This window comes from Macrobrachium nipponense, chromosome 47, assembly GCF_015104395.2.
Source record: "Macrobrachium nipponense isolate FS-2020 chromosome 47, ASM1510439v2, whole genome shotgun sequence".
Lineage (NCBI taxonomy): Eukaryota > Metazoa > Arthropoda > Malacostraca > Decapoda > Palaemonidae > Macrobrachium > Macrobrachium nipponense.
In genome coordinates, this window is record NC_087222.1 from 22,692,865 (window position 1) to 22,699,700 (window position 6,836).

A 6,836-nucleotide genomic window follows, 5' to 3' on the forward strand; every position below is an offset into this window, starting at 1 on the left:
TATTTCAGATCAGTACCACAAAAAGAGTATGATCCCTGACAAACCAACACTTAAAAAGAGTACAATCTCAGAGAGGATAGGACACCAAACCACAAAACTAAAAATTAACAATAATTTATTTCTTAAAAATCAACACAACAAAAGAACCAACCCCTCTGAAAACTGAATAATGGGGGGAAAAGCACAACAAGCACATACATACCAAATCAGTCACTTCTTCAATCGCTACCTAACTATCACGCAAGGAATAAGAGAAAGTAAACAGTGGAAGTAAGAAAAACACTCCCTTTCCCTAGCATACGATAGATGGAGATTCAAAAGGGGGGGGAAAACCTTAACCTATATCCTAACCTAAATCTTCACAAATCAGTTTTAACAAAGTACATTGTACTAAATACATACTCAGATAACAGTATAAAATATGAATAACTCAATAAGTCGAGTCCATAAAGTAACACTCAAAACTCTCCAAGGACGTCTTTATATAGTTAAATGCCGATGCTGACGCACACTTATTTTCGTGTAAAAGACGTCTTTACTAAATAAGGGGTTGCTGCTGCTCCATCATGAAGAAAATAAATTAATAATGTTAATAATAATAAAGTGGGCTTACTCTTCTCCGCCACTAGAGGGCCTCCTCACGACTCCAAGGGCGCAGTGTTCAGGCAGAGGCAGGAGATTACAGGGCGTATATTACGCTCGCACTACGGGCCATTCACGAGAGCAAATGCTTAGCTCTACTCCAATTATAAAGGGCTGCAGAAATCCTCGGTGAGGCACAAAGTCCAAGCCTCCAACAACAGGCCCCAAGCAATCCAGCTTCGGACAAAGGGGCACGAGCACACAGGGTCACTCTCGAGTGATGCAATACGATGCAGGTGTGCAAAAGGAAGTATCCTGTACCCAAAATACGTGCACTGCCGTTGACTGCCAATAATACAACACACTGGTCCTTCTATGGTGGAGCCGAGTACAGAACTTTTGCACTAATGCCACAAGGCCCCCTCGAAAGCTCCGGGAGAGGGTCAAAATATGACGTGGCACAGACGACAGAAGCCAAATTACCATCACAAACATGAAAAAAAAAAGAAACAAACTTCATGGGCGGAGTACCAATATAAACTAATAACAACCATTAAGGAGAGGCAAAAGACCCATATCCAGTGTTCAGAGAGAATGTCAAAAGAAACTGGATTAAACTAGAAAAACTTACGTTAAAAAGGGGCCATCAAAACTGAATAAATTACGTTAATTTATAATAATATATATATATATAAAAATATATATATATATATATATATATATATATATATAAATATATATATATATATATATATATATATATATATATATATATATATATATATATATATATATATATATATATATATATATATATATACAATAGAAGCAAGAGCCAGTTGGTAAACCCACCATGAACGTGAAATGAATCCAGTTCCCAAAAGAGCAGCAATTATAGGAAAAAGAGAGAGTAAACCTTTATCATAGGGAATCAGAACCTATGCTACGGTTTCATATCGCACCAAAGATGAAGGAGGAACACTTCAATCAGTTTAGCTTTGATCTCTGTGTAATAAAGGGGTTGAAGATAGAGAAGTCCATTTGATGGGTTCTGACGCGAACAGATGGTGTCAGTGTGATTTACGTAACACATATTTTTTTATTTTTTTTGGTGGTTAATTTACCCGTTTCTCTAATAACTGATCTCCTCTCTCTGTATTTCCCGCTACCTTCTGGTACTACTTTCGTATTAACACCTAAATATTCTTTGCAAGCTTCTTCCATATGAATACGGCTCATTCTCTGAATAATAATAATAATAATAATAATAATAATAATAATAATAATAATAATAATAATAATAATAATGATAATAATAATAATAATAAAATAATAATAATAATAATAATAAGAATAATAATAATATGAGATGGGCGTCATAACAACGACGTACTGGAGTCTTAATTAGTACCATCGATGGTATACCTACTATATCTCCGGTCTACCAAGCACGGGAAGGCAGAAAAGACACCTTAACCGGGAACAACATGATGACCTTCAGAAACCAGTTGATATCCTATGTAGAAGTTCACTTTCATAAACAGGTGTCATAGACAAATCAGAAGCATAGGATGACAAACTACAAGAGGTGCCTGATTCTGCCATTATCTATCCAAGATAGACATCATTTCTAGTAAAACGTTTAGCCCAGTCATGTGTAAGTCTGTTGACCTATTCCTTTTCATACATTGACATATTAACTATGTATGACGCCTCCAGTATCGGTCGCGTTTACAGCAAAAATCATTGGTTTTTTCTTTTTACGAAATGCAAGCTTTTTTTGCACTCGTTTCTAACCTTGAGCGGTCGACAGTATTACGGCTATTTTTTCTTTTATTTACTTTTGAAAGGGGAAAAAATAAAATATTAATAATAATAAACTTACCTAGTTGGTACAATTTGTAGTCGTTTCAGTACATATCCATAAATCCTTTATTCAAACCAGTTCGTCTCCACGCAAGCAAATTTAAACACTCAAAACTGATTTTCTTTCTTCAAACATTTACGAGTTTTATCATAGAAAACGTCGTATTTGCAATAATAGAGCGCGTACCCAATTTCACTCTCTGTTAAGGGACTTATTTTACAGACTTATTACATCCTCTATTTGGATTGGGTGTCAGTAATCAATTCAATTGCGTTTTTTTGTTTATTCAGCAATTGAGTGACTTGAACGATCTCAAAACAAAACAAAATAGAATAAGATAAAACCGTCAGTGTTTATGGATGTACTGCAACGACGCGACTTGATTCGAAATGGCGCCTGAAGTGAATTAGCTCGTTTGTAACCCCCACCCCAAAAAAGACCCACATTAATCATATACAATGAAGAAAATGTTAGAGACAAATAATCATAGATAGGCCTAAAACTACAAAGGAATTGTATACCATTGTACCAGACAATTCCTCGATTACTATAAGTTTCGGAGCAATAGCATATATACAATTCAGGCCGAAGGCCAAGCGCTGGGACCTATATATGGTGACGTCATTCATTCAGCGACGACAGGAAAATTGAGACTAAAAGGTCTGACAGGTGTAACAGGAGGAAAACCTCAAGAGAGCAGTAGAAGAAGCAATATGAATCAATCGTTAGAGGAGAGGATTGAGGAAAGTAAGATGGCAGAAAGAGAATAGGAACGGAGGAGGAGGTACAGCAAAAGGAATAAACGAAAGGGGTTGTGACTTCAGTGCACCTCGGGTGAGGACTGAGGAGGAGGTACACTTCATTCATAACGGTGCTTTGAGAGCAATGAAAACCACTCGATTTCTCTCTTCAAAACACAGGAATGGCGTCGTGTAGCGTAACATCAGAAATGTTTACAATGCCAGTTAATTAATACCCAAATGCAACTGATTAGTTATTCTGTTATGATTACCAGTTCCTGATTTCGAACGAGACTGACAGATTCTAAGAGATAGTAAGCGAGGCGCCATTCCTTATACTAAATGCCTGTAATATGGCATTAAAAAATCCAGCGTGTTTATCAACACTTGTCACCCTTTATTTTTAGTACCTAACATAAATAAAATTAAATTAAATTGTGTACAACATTTACCGTTCACGCAACAACCTACACGAAATGAATGAAGACAGACTCACTCTACAAAGCATGAACACTTTCTCGAGATATTTCCTTTGATCAAACCTCAGTGTCAATTTCGACTTGATAGGCTACAGAAAATCAGTAGCATGAACAGGACCAATAATATTTCAATCGGCGTTTCGGCCATTTTAAAGACAAACAAAAAAAGTCATCTATCAATAGTCAAAAAACATAGAACTCCGGAAAACAAAATTCGAGTTTCAAGTCGTCAGACTGACTGACTGACGGACGTCTCCTCCTTGTAAAGAATATGACTATTGAAAATAACCTCTCAAAATATATACTATTGCATTTATACGTCCTTAGTATACTATGTATATATACTTATCAGATTACGCTCTTTTACCCAAAATGCATGTTTGTGTGTATGTGTGTATCCTTAACTGTGATTTCTAACAGTTATATGCTTTGTTTGGACTAAACTAACACCTGCGTTAATTAACTAGACTTATTCCCATCATACGAGCGAGTGCTGTTATACCTTCGCTATCCTTAGTAGTAATGGCAGCTATAAATAAATTGAAAATACTGTCCAGCTTCCATCTATATCTGAACCGAATGTTTCTTCTGCATCTGCAAGTCACCAGTTTATGGCATTCAGTGTTTTCTTTTTGAACACAGAACACAACTTAACACTCTCTCTCATCTCCCCCCTCCCCCCCCGCCCCCGCCATTCAAAATGGCATAGTTCCTTCCAGCACAAAAATGAATTAACAAATTAAAAAACCAATTATTTTACAGAGCCCATTGGAGCTCAGGCTCTTGTATTCTGAATGCATCTGCTACGTCTATTAAAACGCTGGCGACTCTATCAATCATCATTTCTCTTTGTCAGAGTGTTGAGGTAGTGTACATTAGACCAACATCATGGAGTACCCTTATGATTTTTTGAGTGTCTTCATACGCGACTATGTGACAATAAATGGGTGGGTCCTTTATCTTCCATCTTACCGCCCTTGGTGGTATCATGACAAGTAAGGACGCCGACAGGTAACCACAGGTCAAGGTCACACAACACACCATTCTACAGTGCCAGACTGTCACTGTAAATATGTCCTTTATAGTAACCGTTCCTTATCAGTCAACGAAACCAAGATGAGCAGAAATCAGCATTCTATAATTGAATGCTTAATGGCTACTAAGACTGGCGTCACACATCATTCTATAAGGCACTTTAGAGCTAGCAATATATTAACTAACCAGGCTGTATTTACGAATTATCACACACACCCTCGTTAACTTGTATTAAAAACGTGAGAATTCTGAGGCGTGATGAGAGAGGAGGAATGACGACCTCGGGCCACTCCCCTTTCTCTGGAGAGCGGTTTAGTGGGCGAAGAGATGACCCCCTCTTCCACTTCCTCGTGAGATGTCGAATAGACAGGCCTCATGTTTCCTCTATTAACATGTCCTATAAAGTTTACAGTATTTTTTATTAGTGGATATTACACGTTCTTCGAGCATCGACTTCCATAATTGAGCCTAGAAATGACTGGCTAACCATACGTGAACGATCTTTTCAAACAAAGGCGAAAGGTCCACTGAATGCCAGACTTTGAAAGGCCTCATAATGCATCACGATAGACTAGATTATTTCGATTCACAGAGTAACAAGAACTATTCAACGCTGGCTCGTGGACATCCGTTCTAAGAATCCCATTTGGTTCTCCAAACCCCACAAATAAAAAAACTCACCGTCTACGTAGGTATTGGAATAACGACACTGAAAACACGGAATTTACACATGGATACCGTCAACTTAAACAGCAGATGTTCCTTTCGATCTATCCTCTGTTATAGTCTACAGCTTTTTTCCTTGGTAAACGCCCTAACACAATTATAATCCAATAATAACTTTACCCAGTCTATGATGAAGATAATGCGTAAATCAAAGTGGCATTCACCTTTATTCGTCCCTGAGGCCTTCAGGAACTATCACACCATAATGCGCAGATATCCAGTCATTGTTTACATGACTGTCAACCTCACTACTTGAACGTTCACTTGGCACCACATCTGCCAATACGAAGTGAAATACTACAGCACAGAACCCAAATAACTTTGGTGCCAAAATGATTAGTATTTTTTTCAAATCTTCAAAGGCCGGCATCGATTAACACTTAATAAGTCCATCCAGCTCGTCGCGAGCAAGACAGACGAATACAATAACCTGTCAAGTCACTAGACGTAACTATGGCGGTGAACTTTGTCGGAAACTAGACTTGCGTTAATTAGCGCCAGATTTTTATTTTTAATTATTTAATGAATTACTCCCGGTGTTTTAACTGAGAGAGAGAGAGAGAGAGAGAGTCCACCAATAAATCCTAAAACCTAATCTTTTAAAATCGAAGAAATCCCGAGCTACTGAAACGACAGGGTGGGCGTGGCAGAGGTTCTGAGCTGCCCAAACTCGCAAACGCGATGAAAGTCTAATTAAAAAGTTTTCCCTCCTCATTTCTGATAAAAGAAACCACAGAGACTCCACTAATGCCCAAAAAGCTCGTGTTTAACGTAGTGCTTCCGCCGCTTTTGTGTAAAAGTTCCCGACACTATCACATACTATGTAGCATCTATGGATCCTACCCACCGAGAAACTGGTGCAAAATTGAGGCTATACACAAGCATCCCTTTGTACTTTATGTGACCATCATTGAAAGTGTAATGCTACTACTGCAATCACCTCAAAGTGGTCGTTTTAAATACTGCCCAGAGCATGGATTCATAACCACTCCTTTAAATAATAAGAAATTTAATTTGGGTCCCACTTGAAGCCTTTATTGTCCGCCACCTGGTATAGGCAGGCGATGGACCCGTGATCACGGCTGTTCCCCTATTTAAGTAAGTTCGTGATGATTCAGTCACCTTAACTACAGATTGGATAGATAAATTAAGTTACGAATTGGGTGATACTGGGTCTGCGAGTACTTAGCAGTTGATTACCGATGTTGCCCAAATTCAGTAGCTGCAAATAGACCCTCATTTTCGTGGAATTTTAGACACCGATAATGACATTTAAGGGCCGTGTCGTCTCAAGCCTTGCTATCAGATTTCCATCAGCTGATATTATTATTTTAAACTTCAGTTATCGTACTTTAAAAATTTAGGGACTATAGTAGATAGAATAGCAAGCAAAATTATTAAAATAAT